This window comes from Homalodisca vitripennis, chromosome 8, assembly GCF_021130785.1.
Source record: "Homalodisca vitripennis isolate AUS2020 chromosome 8, UT_GWSS_2.1, whole genome shotgun sequence".
NCBI lineage: Eukaryota > Metazoa > Arthropoda > Insecta > Hemiptera > Cicadellidae > Homalodisca > Homalodisca vitripennis.
In genome coordinates this window covers 9,616,514-9,634,678 of record NC_060214.1, presented here as the reverse complement: position 1 = coordinate 9,634,678, position 18,165 = coordinate 9,616,514, and positions in this window count along the sequence as shown.

The following is an 18,165-nucleotide window of genomic DNA, read 5'->3' as shown; positions in this document are numbered from 1 at the left end:
ATAAGTTTAAAGAAAAAAACTATTTTTCAATCTATACAGTATTGAAAAGCTAGTATTTATGCTATTCCATTCATTGCATCACCTTGGCAAGTTTTTTAAATCAAGTAGGATATCAATGAGCGACATTATACCTAATATTAAATATTCTTTTATTCAATAAAAATATAAACATATTTTTGGTGTCTCTAAATTAGAACATTACACATAACAATTAACTAGTGAATAAATTATTAGTCCATCTTTATACAATAAAAAATATACGTATTTATTAATGTTATTGTACCACTATAATAAATAATATAAAACTGTTACAAACAATTAAGTATTCTACAAAGATGAGTTTAGCTGCCAGTGGTAAACTTGTGTTTTTCAGTGTTGTGTTCAAGACAAGGACGAGATAGGTCAGATTAATCATCGCCCTCAGTCTCCCAAGTTCCTCTCCCTAGATCCATCAATCTTGTGTCTTTGCTGCCACCAAGCGTCGACATAGTGGCGTTGGAGGTGATACTACACTTCTGAAAAAACAATAGGAACTAATTTGTATTGGAAAGATAATATGAACAGGGCTTGGTGCACATCTTAATCACTATTGTCTGTGGTGAGCACGTTATATTTCAGAAGGCATTTAAGAACATAATTGAATGTAACAGATTCCATTATTTACAACCAATTAAAAATTGTGTAATTATTTCATTAGAAAGCATTTACCAATACAGGGTGAGGCAAAATTCTGAATGCACCTCTTCCCTCTTCCTCTTCTACCCAGATCCAAGATGGTGGGTTTCAAGATGGCCGGCACTAATAGCATAGCTTCTAAACGTAGCATCTCCTCTACAGACACTTCATATTAGACTCCGTTCAACTGTTATAGTGGTGGTTCCAAAATATGTATCACCCTGTACATTTTTCTATAGCTATAAATTTTTCGATAGATGAGTATTTGTGAAAACTCTTCTGGGGTTAAGAAAACTGTCAGTCCAAAATTACAACTCAGTCCATTTTACTTTATAAAATACTTGAAGGTTTCTTCATATATGAAATATTTACCAACCATAATAGGCATCTTGCGTCTCACAGTTTTCAATTTAAAGGAAACATAATAGATAAGGGTGCACGCAGCCGTTTTGGATAAACACTGAAGACTAGTTTTACAATCTCTACTGTAGCAATATAATAAAACATATCTCTGAGGAGAAACTGGAACCCTCCAAGTTGAATGTATAAAGAACCTATAAATATATCCCACAAGATAACATTGATTTCAATAACAATGCCGACTCAGGGAGACAGAAGAAGGATGTTTTGAAACCCTTCCACGCAGATAATGTGGGATTATTGGATCTGGCTGGGCAGAGTCCGGCAGCTCTTATTGTGCCATATCGTAATGTATTTTTAACGTGCTATATTCTACTTACATAGATATTTTTTTGAAAGATATTAAATTTTTTAAAAGCGCTATTGTTCTTAAAACAAATGGTTTCCGATGTTCTAATGTTTTCGAATTTCTAGACACGAAATTACTAAGCCGTTAAATAAATACGAGATAAATACTTCATATCAGTAAGGTTACTGAAGCTCAGTAGTTTGTAAGCATTTTGATTACAAGCGTGATACCCTTCGTGGTATAGAACTGTTAATAGGGCTTACAGATTGATGAAGAGATTATACTTTGTAAGCAACAAGTTTGTAAAATAAACATAAATATGTACTGGATTTACATATAGATAACATAACCGTATTTTAAGACAGATATTAATCGAAAGAAATATAATTTTTAGAATTAACAAAAAATCTTTCAGCAATGTATACACTTAAAGGCCAATCGATATGAATATTATATTTACTAGTTTTTAGGTCAGATAATGGAAGGCTGCAGTATGATAATCGCAACCGCAGCCAAGTCTTGGGTTAGCTTGAATTTGCTGACTGTTTCACCATCCAACCCAAATCAGTAGTAAAGTTAATCTTATGCACTGACTGGAATAGCACGAGAAAAGAGAGTAAGCACCCAGTATATGTAAGCGGTACATAAGCGAAAGCTTGATTGAGGATATCAGTAGGTAAATAATTGACCCTTGTCCAGCTGATAACTACAGCGATAATAGCGGCCGTGCCGAAGGTACCTAAACCTCCTGCTGCAGTCTCGTACCTGACGAAACTCCAGCAGTAGATATCTGCTAACTCTAACATGTCTCACACAAAGTATTGTGGATTGTACAGCATGAACAGTAACACCTCGTGTACAGTGAAGTACAGACAGTGACGAGGCTCCAGGTGTCTGGCAGTGGGATTATTCTTAGTGATTTATGTTGTTTTCTTCTAACTGTAACATGTCTCACACAAAGTACTGTGGATTGTATAGCATGTCTTACAACACATTTTAACAACCTCGTTTACAGTGAAGTACAGACAGTAACGAGGGCTTGGGTGTCTGGTAGTGGATTATTCTTGAGATTGATGTTTGTTGTCTTCTAACTGTAACATGGTCTCACACAAATGTATTGTGGATTGTAGAGCATGAAAAGTTACACCTCGTGTACAGTGAAGTACAGACGTAACGAGGGCCCGAGTGTCTTGCAGTGGATTATTCTTGAGATTGATGTTTTGTTGTCTTCTAACTGTAACATGTCTCACACAATGTATTGTGGATTGTAAGAGCATGAAAAGTTACACCTCGTGTACAGTGAAGGTACAGACGGTAACGAGGCTCCAGGTGTCTGGCAGTGGATTATTCTTGTGATTTATGTTTGTTTTTTTCTTCTAACTGTAACATGTCTCACACAAAAGTACTGTGGATTGTATAGCATGTCCTTACAACACATTAACACCTCGTTTACAGTGAAGTACAGACAGTAACGAGGGCTTGGGTGTCTGGCAGTGGATTATTCTTGTGATTTATGTTGTTTTCTTCTAAACTGTAACATGTCTCACACAATGTATTGGTGGATTGGTAGAGCATGAAAAGTTACACCTCGTGTACAGTGAAGTACAGACGGTAACGAGGGCCCGAGTGTCTTGCAGTGGATTATTCTTGAGATTGATGTTGTTGTCTTCTAACTGTAACATGTCTCACACAATGTATTGTGGATTGTAGAGCATGAAAAGTTACACCCTCGTGTACATGAAGTAAAGACGGTAACGAGGGCCCGAGTGTCTTGCAGTGGATTATTCTTGAGATTGATGTTGTTGTGTCTTCTAACTGTAACATGTCTCACACAATGTATTGTGGATTGTAGAGCAATGAAAAGTTACACCTCGTGTACAGTGAAGTACAGACAGTAACGAGGGCTTGGGTGTCTGGCAGTGGATTATTCTTGTGATTTTTTGGGGGGGTGTGTTGTTGTTTTCCTAACTTTAACATGTCTCACAACAAAGTACTGTGGATTGTATAGCATGTCTTACAATATATTAACACCCCTCGTGTACAGTGAAGTACAGACAGTAACGAGGGCTTGGGTGTCTGGTAGTGGATTATTCTTGTGATTTGGTGTTGTTGTTTTACTAACTTTAACATGTCTCACACAAAGTACTGTGGATTGTATAGCATGTCTTACAATTATATTAACACCTCGTGTACAGTGAAGTACAGACAGTAACGAGGGCTTGGGTGTCTGGTAGTGGATTATTCCTTGTGATTGGTGTTGTTGTTTTCTAACTTTAACATGTCTCACACAAACTATTGTGGATTGTATAGCATGTCTTACAACACATTAACACCTCGTTTACAGTGAAGATACAGACAGTAACGAGGGCCCGGTGTGTCTGGCAGTGGATTATTCTTGTGATTGATGTTGTTGTCTTCTAACTTTAACATGTCTCACTCCAAACTATAGTGGATTGTATAGCATGTCTTACAACACATTAACACCTCGTTTACAGTGAAGTACAGACAGTAACGAGGGCCCACCGGGTGTCCTTGCAGTAGATTATTCTTGTGATTGGTGTTGTTGTTTATTCTAACTTTAAACATGTCTCACACAAACTATTGTGGATTGTATAAGCATGTCTTACAACACATTAACACCTCGTTTACAGTGAAGTACAGACAGTAACGAGGCCCGGGTGTCTGGCAGTGGATTATTCTTGTGATTGGTGTTGTTGTTTTCTAACTTTAACATGTCTCACACAAACTATTTGTGGATTGTATAGCATGTCTTATACAACACATTAACACCTCGTTTACAGTGAAGTACAGACAGTAACCGAGGGCCCGGGTGTCTTTGCAGTGGATTAATTCTTGTGATTGGTGTTGTTGTTTTTCTAACTTTAACATGTCCTCACACAACTATTGTGGATTGGTATAGCATGTCTTACAACACATTAACACCACCTCGTTTACTAGTGAAGTACAGACAGTAACGAGGGCCCGGGTGTCTGGCAGTGGATTATTCTTGTTGATTGATGTTGTTGTCTTCTAACTTTAAAAACATGTTTCTCACACAAACTATAGTTGGATTGTATAGCATGTCTTACAACACATTAACACCTCGTTTACAGTGAAGTACAGAACAGTAACGAGGGCCCGGGTGTCGGCCAGTGGATTATTCTTGTGATTGATGTTGTTGTCTTCTAACTTTAACATGTCTCACACAAACTATAGTGGATTGTAAAGCATGTCTTACAACACATTAAAACCTCGTTTACAGTGAAGTAACAGACAGTAACGAGGGCCCGGGTGTCTGGCAGTGGATTATTCTTGTGATTGATGTTGTTGTCTTCTAACTGTAACATGTCTCACACAAATGTATTGTGGATTGTAGAGCATGAAAATTTACACCTCGTGTACAGTGAAGTACAGACGGTAACGAGGGCCCGAGTGTCTTGCAGTGGATTATTCTTGAGATTGATGTTTGTTGTCTTCTAACTGTAACATGTCTCACACAATGTATTGTGGATTGTAGAGCATGAAAAGTTACACCTCGTGTACAGTGAAGTACAGACGGTAACGAGGGCCCGAGTGTCCCTTGCAGTGGATTATTCTTGAGATTGATGTTGTGTTGTCTTCTAACTGTAACATGTCTCACACAATGTATTGTGGATTGTAGCAGCATGTGAAAAGTTACACCTCGTGTACAGTTGAAAGTACAGACAGTAACGAGGGCTTGGGTGTCTGGCAGTGGAGTTATTTCTTGTGATTGGTGTTTTGTTTTTTTTCTAACTTTAACATTGTCTCACACAAAGTACTGTGGATTGTATAGCAATGTCTTACAATATATTAACACCTCGTGTTACAGTGAAGTACAGACAGTAACGAGGGCTTGGGTGTCTGGTAGTGGATTATTCTTGTGATTGGTGTTGTTTGTTTTCTAACTTTAACATGTCCACACAAAGTACTGTGGATTGTATAGCATGTCATTACAATATATTAACACCTCGTGTACAGTGAAGTACAGACAGTAAACGAGGGCTCTTGGGTGTCTGGTAGTGGATTATTCTTGTGATTGGTGTTGTTGTTTTCTAACTTTAACATGTCTCACACAAACTATTGTGGATTGTATAGCATGTCTTACAACACATTAACACCTCTCGTTTACAGTGAAGTACAGACAGTAACGAGGGCCCGGGTGTCTGGCAGTGGATTATTCTTGTGATTGATGTTGTTGTCTTCTAACTTTAACATGTCTCACACAAACTATAGTGGATTGTATAGCATGTCTTACAACACATTAACACCCCTCGTTTACAGTGAAGTTACAGACAGTAACGAGGGCCGGGGGTGTCTTGCAGTAGATTATTCTTGTGATTGGTGTTTGTTGTTTCTAACTTTAACATGTCTCCACACACAAACTATTGTGGATTGTATAGCATGTCCAGTCTTACAACACATTAACACCTCGTTTACAGTGAAGTACATGACAGTAACGAGGGCCCGGGTGGGTCTGGCAGTGGATTATTCTTGTGATTGGTGTTGTTGTTTTCTAACTTTAAACATGTCTCACACAAACTATTGTGGATTGTAAAATAGCATGTCTTACAACACATTAACACCTCGTTTACAGTGAAGTACAGACAGTAACGAGGGCCCGGGTGTCTTGCAGTGGATTATTCTTGTGATTGGTGTTGTTGTTTTCTAACTTTAACATGTCTCACACAAACTATTGTGGATTGTATAGCATGTCTTACAACACATTAACACCTCGTTTACAGTGAAGTACAGACAGTAACGAGGGCCCGGGTGTCTGGCAGTGGATTATTCTTGTGATTGATGTTGTTGTCTTCTAACTTTAACATGTCTCACACAAACTATAGTGGATTGTATAGCATGTCTTACAACACATTAACACCTCGTTTACAGTGAAGTACAGACAGTAACGAGGGCCCGGGTGTCTGGCAGTGGATTATTCTTGTGATTGATGTTGTTGTCTTCTAACTTTAACATGTCTCACACAAACTATAGTGGATTGTATAGCATGTCTTACAACACATTAAAACCTCGTTTACAGTGAAGTACAGACAGTAACGAGGGCCCGGGTGTCCTGGCAGTGGATTATTCTTGTGATTGATGTTGTTGTCTTCTAACTTTAACATGTCTCACACAAACTATAGTGGATTGTATAGCATGTCTTACAACAAATTAAAACCTCGTTTACAGTGAAGTACAGACAGTAACGAGGGCCCGGGTGTCTGGCAGTGGATTATTCTTGTGATTGATGTTGTTGTCTTCTAACTTTAACATGTCTCACACAAACTATAGTGGATTGTATAGCATGTCTTACAACAAATTAAAACCTCGTTTACAGTGAAGTACAGACAGTAACGAGGGCCCGGGTGTCTGGCAGTGGATTATTCTTGTGATTGATGTTGTTGTCTTCTAACTTTAACATGTCTCACACAAACTATAGTGGATTGTATAGCATGTCTTACAACACATTAACACCTCGTTTACAGTGAAGTACAGACAGTAACGAGGGCCCGGGTGTCTGGCAGTGGATTATTCTTGTGATTGATGTTGTTGTCTTCTAACTTTAACATGGCTCACACAAAATATTGTGGATTGTATAGCATGTCTTAGAACTCATTAACACCTTGTGTACAGTGAAGTACAGACAGTAACGAGGGTCCAGCTGTTTCAAAGTAGATTACTTCTATGATATACAGTATGTAGTTTTCTAAAAATTATAATGTATATTATAAAAGTTATTGTGGTTTTCCACTTCTTCAATTATATTACTACTACATACATACAAATATGTTTATATGTATGTTGAAAAGAGAACGTTGTTTTGGTATTATTAATGTACTACTTAAATGTATTAATATATAAATTTAGCGAGACTAGAACATTTCTTGATATTCATATTAGAACCATTTTATTAGGATGGGCTTTTAAATTTTTATGAATAAATAGTTCAATAAAGGCAACGAAACGAAATCACCGACCACGTCATTGACTTCAAACCATCATTTACCAAGAACGTCTTTCCCAATCGAATTGTGCACCTGTTGACACAATGAGACTATCTCTTCTCCTATATTATTGTATATATTATACTCTAGCTGTCTCTGATGTCTAAACGATGTAAAGAGTTCATTTTGAGCGTCTTTGTCGATAACTCTTTTTTACGAACATGACTTTAAATTCAGCAGTCAAGTCTATGACAGCGCCTGATTCCAGACGCTGTACTAAGAGAAAGGTAAATATTGGGGCTAAACTCTACATTCACAACAAGTTTTAATTTCTTCTTTTATGAATATTAAAAACATTGCCAAACAATATATAACTGCTGGAAAATTAACTTCACAATATAATCAATTATATTATAATACTATATTTTTAATTTTAAAATATTGTTTTTTATCTCGATATATTTTAATGTTTTTATTAAGTATATCCCTTTTGTAGGTTAAGATTTTTCATCTTTTTGTTCTAAAATGAATAAAATTTATTTTTTATTCTTATTATTTTTAAACATTCGCAAATGATTATTTTTATTTATTTATATAGTTGTAATTATTCAATTAAATTGTACATTAGAAAATAAAAATAAAAATTTGTTATTGGCAGAAGTTCAAGTTGGGTACTTTTTTTCTTAATTGATTTTGGAACGATGTTTTATAATTGTAGCTTTAAAGGGTTTAATAAACTATACGACCGTTTTTCACAGTAAAAGGCGTGGTTTAATTGAAGAAAGGAAATAATGAAAGAAACATTGCGTGTAAATAATTGATACTAAAGAAAACAGCAGTCGTATTGTGGAAGTTCTTCACACGTCTCATATAATTAGACATCAAGGGAAATTCAAAACATAGGCTTTAGCTTTTTAGGAACAATTCCATGTCGAATGAGACTCCTAATTTGTGAATAGTGTACAGTCAGGATATCACACAAGTTGTGAACGGTGTACAGTCAGGATATCACATAAGTTGTGATCAGTGTACAGTCAGAATATCACACAAGTTGTGAATGGTGTACAGTCAGGATATCACATAAGTTGTGAACAGTGTATAGTCAGGATATTATACAGGGATATAATTACAGTACAATAACTTCTCTTGACTCTAAAACGAGTTACAGTGGGTGACATGGTTTGGAGCGTAAGCTGTGGCTTTTAGACAAACTATTTATAGAGTTTACATTTAGTAAAATACAGTGACAAAGCGCTTCCCGTTCTGTATTGATTTCCATGAAAAAAAAAACAATACAAGGGGGGGATTGCGTAACAGGCTTTGCTGAGATTGCATGCAAAATTGCAAAATTTACAGGCAGACCCACAGACATTCCTACGGAAAACATATTTTTACACCTCTCTGACACGCAAAAAAGTTTTTTCAGCTTAATGAGTTATAGGTTTCGATAAAGCACGCGCAGCAATACGATGATAGACATACGTTATCATAGAACTCACCCTTGTATGTATAGAACCTAATTTTCATGCTACCCTTTAATTATACAAATGAAATATCTGTAGAGATTTATTGATGATAAGCATTATTTTGCCAAGTGTTAAAACGTTGATTAGTCTCTGTTTACAAACTTTATATAGAAATGAACGTTCAAGCACAATTTCAGTCTACCATTCTGCGGGTGTAATCGTTCTAGAAATGTCCTACGCAAAGTTAAGGCTCAGCCACATGCCATCTTCAAACACGACGTTGGTAGTGACAAATTAACAATGCTCAATTCATTGTCGAGATATCACCCTGAGTTATAGGCTTTGCTAACGCACAGCCAAATCCAGCAGAGGGACTTGCACCCTTATCGAACTTTATGTTGCCTATATACGAATACAAAGGAGAACCGAAAAATGTATAGAATGTAACTAAAGTTTTGCAAATCATCAGACTAAATAGGACATGATTGACTTTATAATTATACTCGTCTGTTTACCAATTGGTTTGTTCTATGATTGTATCGTTGCCATCAAGGTTACCCATAACACCGGGTAAACATATTCACTAACGCTCAGCTAAATCTCATGGAGTAACATGTAACATCATTAACCTTAGTTTTAGATATGTAGAAATAAGATTTTGACGCACAGTTTCAAACCCATCGGTCAATTTGGTCCTGTCTTTCAAATGATAGGCTTCGGTAACGCTCAGCCAATAAGAACTGCTAATTTGATTATCAAAACAGATCTGTACATAACAAGACTTGAAGTTATGGATGTTTTTAACCTGTTCTTTTTTATTAGTTTTTGCAATCTTTTTTATAAATACGTTGTTTCATAATTACCAGTTAAAATATCTCTCTCAAAATATAATCATCAATACGATTATATATAATCGTATTGATGATTTTATTTTGAGATATATATATATATATATAGCCTATATATATATATATATATATATATATATATATAATCGTATTGATGATTTTATATCTCAAAATAAAATCATCAATACGATTATATATAATCGTATTGATGATTATATTTTGAGAGAGATATTTTAACTGGTAATTATGAAACAAGCATATATATATATCAAACTCTGCAGGTCGTCAGAGAAACAGACAACATGTCCAAAATTAGTTTTTTATGGGGTTCACTGAACGAAAATTAGTAAACGTTACTAGCATAATCTGTAACAAGATAAGTCTAGTAGTAGTTGTATGAAACATATTGACGGGTGAGTGTGGCCGTAAGTTGGAAGAAAGAACGTATAAACAAACATTTTATTGATATATAAAAACATTAAAATCTGTTATCAATATCAATATTGAATACAAGAAACTTCGAACTAGACGGGTTTTTCACTAATATAAAAAATAATATATAAAATAAAATGATTTATTTCACGTAATTCACACCGTACAAAGGCCCTTGCAAAGTAATTATCGACATGTACAGAGCTAAAACAGCGTTGTCGAGTAAGAAGCTAAAACTAAGCAATAGTAGTAAGTCAGCTGAACAGTGAATATATGTAAATTATTTAAAAATTTAAATTAATGGTATGTTAACAATAAGAAACCTCTATATTATTAGTTACTTAAAAATGAAAACAGCTTCTTTAGGCAGGAAAAGAGCGGGAGACGGGATCTATACTCACAGCCTAATCTTGTTTCTTTTCAATTTACCATCAACTTTCACAAAACACAGCTGGATTAGTTAATAAATATGCCCATGAGAGACTGACTTCTCTACCATTCTATAAGTTGTTAGGATTTTATCTAAAATAAAAAATGTCCCATACCGTAGCACTAAATCTCCTTATATTATTGGCTGAGCGTTAGCGAAGACTACCACCCGAGGGATGGAAAGACTCCATTCTCTCTGTCTGTGTCCGGACGACATTCCCAGAACCAACTGATCTACCCTTAAGATGGACTGAACAGGGTATTTGCCGGTGTTCACAGCCTTAATCGGCTTGCTTCATATCTACCTCAGCAAGGCAAAATAATGCTGATAAAGACTCTCGTACTGCCTCACTTCAACTACTGTGACATAGTCATTAATGACATGACTGTGGAGCTTTCAAATAAACTCCAGCGTGCTCAGAACTTTTGCATTAGGTTCATTTTCAATCTCAGACGTGATGATCACGTAACGCCCTACTTCAAGCAATTATCTATCTTAAAATTACAAGACCTTCGAGACTATCACTCACTCATTCTGTTGCACGCTCTTTTAAATACAAATTGTCCCAGTTATCTATCAAACAACTTCCAATTTATGTCTGAAATAAGTGAACGAAGTACAAGAAGGGGTACATCCTTATCTATCCCAATTTGTCGAACAACTACCTTTAGTAATTCGTTTACAGTTTATGTCCTGTCGATTGTGGAACGCTTTACCTGTAAACATCAGAGCCATCGATAAGCGCGCTCGCTTTGGGGCGGCGGCGGTCAGGGCCTTGATGTTAGGGGCTCAGAGGTATAGAGGTTGGCGGCTTTGGAGCGCGGTACTTAGGGCAATGGAATACAAGTTGAATGATTGCGAGTGTGTTTTGTTATAGTAGTGTGAATATGTATAAAGTTACATTATTCATTGATGCTTATATATATATATATGTGTGTGTGTGTGTGTGTGTGTGTGTGTGTGTGTGTGTGTGTGTGTGTGTGTGTGTGTGTGTGTGTGTGTGTGTGTGTGTGTGTGTGTGTGTGTGTGTGTTGTGTCAGTTTAATTTTTATGAGGTTAAGTGGTAGAGAGAACTTTATAGTCCTAACTTCCCCTCTAATAAACACATGTTTAATTTCATTTCGTTTCATCTGCAGAGTAAAAATCGAGTTCAGTTATGAGCGTTAGCGAACGTCTATACATTGATCTTATTGATGATCATGACGATAGGGGGGAAATCGTAGAAGAAACAAATTTTCAAACAAACTGAGTACACTAATTCGAAGTTTGAAGTGAAAACACATGTGGCCAAAATTAATAAGCTATAAACTTTTGCAATACATTTTGCATACAACCTCAGTTAAACTGTCGCACGATAGCGTGCTCCTACGCTGTATTATTAATCAATAGCCAATAAAACCACCTATGTTTATAATTTTATTTTATTATTAGTTTCTTTTGTAATTGTTGCTAACCGTTGTTATTACGTCATTTTCAATTTTGTACAACTGAATTTAAGTTAATGAATATTGTTAATTAGGATATTGCCTTTTTTAGTTTTTCAATCGTTACTCTGTTGCACATACCATATTTTTGAGCATCAAGAACAATAGTATTTATATTTATATCTGCTGCAAATGTGGCCTTTCCATTGAGAATTTTTTAAATAATAAACGTAAACTGTTTTTTTATAGTATGGCCGTTTAAAAACTGCAATTTTTTATCTTTTACATACACCTGCATAGGACTTTCTGTACAGGAGTTTTTGATAGTTAATCTTAATTAATTAAGTTAAGAATAATCTGAAAAACAATAACGTTATAGTATGCTATGAACTTGGATAGAGCCTAAAATATACAGTTAATTATTAATGTTATTTAAAATTTAAAAATCTCTTATTGAAAATAAATTTAATTCTCTTTGGCATTTATATATATATATATATATATATATATATATATATATATATAGTATATATATATATATAGTATATATATAAATATATACTATCCTGAACAATATAATATTGATAAATGTTTTTATATAAACTCTTGGCAAAAGCTTCCAAAGAGTAGGGATAAAAATGTCACTTTTATGTACTCTTCTTCGTCGTTTAGGTTTTTAAAAAATTTTATGGGCGATTTTTACATGAAGAGAATACATATTGATATATATATACACACACACACACACACATATATATATATATATATATATATATATATATATATATATATATATATATATACTATCCTGAACAATATAATATTGGTAAGTGTTTTTACATAAACTCTTGGCAAAAGTTTATGGCTCGCATAAAGCAATCAACTTGAAAAGTTTATAAACGCATCACCATGAAATATAGTTAATGATTATTTTCGTTAACATAACAAAACATTTTATTAGCCAAGTGCAACGGAACAATCAAACCACAGAGGGACAATAAGGCACGTATTTTACACGTCTTTGTCTGACGTCACGTCACCGCCGCCGCCTTGATTGCCTTGACAAAGACTGCCAGAGTAGCTCTCGTTATTTGGTAATGGAGGTCGAGGCTATTCTGTTTGTCTCATACATTGCCATAATACTTCACCATTTAAAACCTCAGATGTCTCATTCTAAACTTTATTTATAAATATTGCATGTAATAAATTAATAAATACATAGTTAATATTAGTATTGTTGGGATTTAATTTAAAAGAATATTATTAATACGTATTTCAGTTATTTTGAAAATTCTAAATAATGCCAGCAGTAACAAATTTTTAACACCCCTTCCCTTAAGTCAAACATCAAGATATACGTTCTCATTAATTTTGTTCGTTGATTTGTACGTAATTCCGATGTACATATTAGGTTCTAACTAGCATGGATATTGTCGTACGTAACTCTTTTGAGATTTGTATGACAATCTGCCTCAAAATATAAAATTGGGAATAATAACACATTACTATTATTGTGTAACAGTTAAAAAAATTTAAGTTTCTGGCGAACTATTGCAAAATAATCTGTTATGTCAGTTGAAGAGTAAGTTAACATATTCGTATAATTTCTTTAGCGTTTTTTTTTTTTTTTTTTTTTTTTTTTTTTTTTTTTTTGTGGCGGGACGGTTTCACTTTTACAAAAATAAAAATAAACGTTTCGCTGAGAACATAATTTGATTTAATGGTCAAAAATCAATGCATGATTTTAGTTTCTAATGAAAGTTACACGCACGAGGTAACGAGGTAGGAGTATGACAAACCACGGGTCAACTAACCAGGTAGGAGTACGCCACATCACGTGTCACGTAACCAGGTAGGAGTACGCCACATCACGTGTCACGTAACCAGGTAGGAGTACGCCACATCACGTGTCACGAAACCAGGTAGGAACACACCACATCACGTGTCACGTAACCAGGTAGGAACACACCACATCACGTGTCACGTAACCAGGTAGGAACACACCACATCACGTGTCACGTAACCAGGTAGGAGTACGCCACATCACGTGTCACGTAACCAGGTAGGAGCACGCCACATCACGTGTCACGTAACCAGGTAGGAGCACGCCACATCACGTGTCACGTAACCAGGTAGGAACACGCCACATCACGTGTCACGTAACCAGGTAGGAACACACCACATCACGTGTCACGTAACCAGGTAGGAGCACGCCACATCACGTGTCACGTAACCAGGTAGGAGCACGCCACATCACGTGTCACGTAACCAGGTAGGAGTACGCCACATCACGTGTCACGAAACCAGGTAGGAACACACCACATCACGTGTCACGTAACCAGGTAGGAACACACCACATCACGTGTCACGTAACCAGGTAGGAGCACGCCACATCACGTGTCACGTAACCAGGTAGGAGTACGCCACATCACGTGTCACGTAACCAGGTAGGAACACACCACATCACGTGTCACGTAACCAGGTAGGAACACACCACATCACGTGTCACGTAACCAGGTAGGAACACACCACATCACGTGTCACGTAACCAGGTAGGAGCACGCCACATCACGTGTCACGTAACCAGGTAGGAGTACGCCACATCACGTGTCACGTAACCAGGTAGGAGCACGCCACATCACGTGTCACGTAACCAGGTAGGAGCACGCCACATCACGTGTCACGTAACCAGGTAGGAACACACCACATCACGTGTCACGTAACCAGGTAGGAACACACCACATCACGTGTCACGTAACCAGGTAGGAACACACCACATCACGTGTCACGTAACCAGGTAGGAACACACCACATCACGTGTCACGTAACCAGGTAGGAGCACGCCACATCACGTGTCACGAAACCAGGTAGGAACACACCACATCACGTGTCACGTAACCAGGTAGGAGTACGCCACATCACGTGTCACGTAACCAGGTAGGAACACACCACATCACGTGTCACGTAACCAGGTAGGAACACGCCACATCACGTGTCACGTAACCAGGTAGGAGCACACATCACGTGTCACGTAACCAGGTAGGAACACACCACATCACGTGTCACGTAACCAGGTAGGAGCAACGCCACATCACGTGTCACGTAACCAGGTAGGAACACACCACATCACGTGTCACGTAACCAGGTAGGAGCACGCCACATCACGTGTCACGTAACCAGGTAGGAACACGCCACATCACGTGTCACGTAACCAGGTAGGAACACACCACATCACGTGTCACGTAACCAGGTAGGAGTACGCCACATCACGTGTCACGTAACCAGGTAGGAACACACCACATCACGTGTCACGTAACCAGGTAGGAGTACGCCACATCACGTGTCACGTAACCAGGTAGGAACACACCTCATCACGTGTCACGTAACCAGGTAGGAGTACGCCACATCACGTGTCACGTAACCAGGTAGGAACACACCACATCACGTGTCACGTAACCAGGTAGGAACACACCACATCACGTGTCACGTAACCAGGTAGGAGTACGCCACATCACGTGTCACGTAACCAGGTAGGAACACACCACATCACGTGTCACGTAACCAGGTAGGAACACACCACATCACGTGTCACGTAACCAGGTAGGAACACACCACATCACGTGTCACGTAACCAGGTAGGAACACACCACATCACGTGTCACGTAACCAGGTAGGAGTACGCCACATCACGTGTCACGTAACCAGGTAGGAACACACCACATCACGTGTCACGTAACCAGGTAGGAACACACCACATCACGTGTCACGTAACCAGGTAGGAGTACGCCACATCACGTGTCACGTAACCAGGTAGGAACACACCACATCACGTGTCACGTAACCAGGTAGGAGCACGCCACATCACGTACCGTGTAACAGTCTTCGCTCAAATCTATAGCCCATTTCAGTGCTAGAGGACCAGTGGACGGATTTTTTTAACCTGCAGGCAAACAGAACTGAAAGAGGCCACTCTCAGTCAAGTACAGGATCAGGAGGATTATGACCATCTGCTTCCTGCTTCTGACATCCACCACGACTTTTGTCGTTGCTGAAGATTGAACTTAAGAATCACCCATGACATAATGCAACGCTTGTGAAATGGGGGTGCGGTATAAAAAAGTTTTTCACGGCTATGTCTGAGTATAAAAACAATTATAAGACCTTTAAATATTTATTTAGGAACACAAAAGTAATAATAACTCACAGTTTCGGAAGAGACGAAGTAAACAAATATTGTTTTAATTTTTTTTTAAAGCAAACCTACATTTTTATTAATCTCAGCAATTATAATATTCACATTTATGTTTGATCAAACTTTAACATGTTTTTAAACATGTTCATGCCCAGATAAATGGTTTTCTCATTCAGTTATGATAATAATTAATAGTAGGCCTATATCAATATTCTCGCTCAAAGACTGCATAACACTCATTGAAATTAGTTACGTACACTTAGAAAATGAGGAACAGTTCTTAATTAAATTCGTTCCTGAAAGGACCTTTGCGCTACTTCCGGAGTGATAGGGTATTCAGGTCGGGTAAGGTTGAGGATAGTGGCCAACTCCTGTCGAGATCCAAAAAGGAAAATTAACGGACACTGTAATGGACTGACCTGATGCATCTTCCAGTCAAAACAGGCAGGGGTAACAAGACTCCCTCTTGTTAAGCTTTCTCCAACAGTTGATCTCCACACTAATCGATCAACTATTTTTAATACAGTATCTCTAAATTTGTCGCCATTGTTGTGCCACTCCTAGACATCCGTTGGGTTGCCTAGTGAACGATACCGAGAAGGATTATAAGCGGTACAAAGGAGTTCACTGGTCTCTGGCCAAAAGAAACTCCACCACAAATCTAAAGGGTTTTAAAATCCCTATTTAAAAGGAGGGCACGGGGGTTTCGAGATACCCCACATTTTGTTGAAAGAGACCGCTCCTGACCTAGAGAGAGAAAAAAAATCGAGAGATGGATCCTTACACGCGGGTCACTTCATATACAACTCCAGCCACACACTGCGCGGGAAAACGTCTATGGCGACCGATCACGTGACTTCTGGCGGTAATAATCGGCCAACGGGGACAATCACCAGATTTAACGTCTAGGTCCATATTGTGCAGCTTAACCCTGCTTATTGGTTATTTTAAACAGAGACGACAAATGCAAGCTTTTATTCTATAAATCTTACTTTTATTCTTGATCAAGTGGTTCAAACATTTGGCACTGTTCTCTATATGGAGCTTTTAAAATCATTATTTAGGGCGCGTACTACTATTTACTACCAATTCAAATCCTATTAATTTTGGATTCATATATAACAGAGCAGGTTTTTTGTTAATTTTCCGCGGCCGGCTCCTACTTGTTTGAAGCTCAAACCGCCAGGCTGCCAAAAGGCAGTTGTCGTCTCGTCAATAAATGCATAAATAAAGAAGCAACGTTTTAATGAAACTGTGTTGTAGCTTTTCTATGTTAGTTTGTGGTCAACGTCTATACTCGAGTGTTTATACTTTTTGATCCGAGAGTGATACCTTTGGTTGTATTAGTTACACAGGTGATAATCATTCATTATGGAAGAGCAGGAAGAGGTATGCCGAGATCTAGAGGATTAGTTCAGTTAGTTCTGACGTCAGACGCTAGGGCTGGGCCACTTACTAGAGCTATCTGCCCACTCACTCCACAGATAGCAGTCCGAGCGCTGACTTGTGCCATGCCTCAATATAGCATTAGATGAGTTATCTCAGTTATCTCTTATCTAATAAAACAATTATATATATATATATATATATATATAATATATATATATATAAAGCTAATACGCACCAGGTAGTAAATTTTTGACTTCACCTCTTCCTATTCTGCACCGTCATGAATGGGCACCAGTTGTTGACTTAGCTTCTTACATTCGGTTACGGCCTCATACCACGAGATCTGGGCAAACAGTAATTTCATTATGCGTTACTAACAAAATTCTAATCAATTTAAAAGTATAAACTTACTAATTACTTGTCTAAATATAAAATACGATATTCAGTCTATACTAAGAAACCAATTAAATTAACAATGAACGTTAATAAAGAAGGCTGTATAAAACAATATTCGTCTGCCTAATTTGACACCATTAAAAACGTGCTCTAAAATAAGTTAGATTTAACTTTAAAAGCCACGAGCCTACAGGCTCAGTATATCATACACACTACAATCGGCTAGTATCAGCTGAAGATA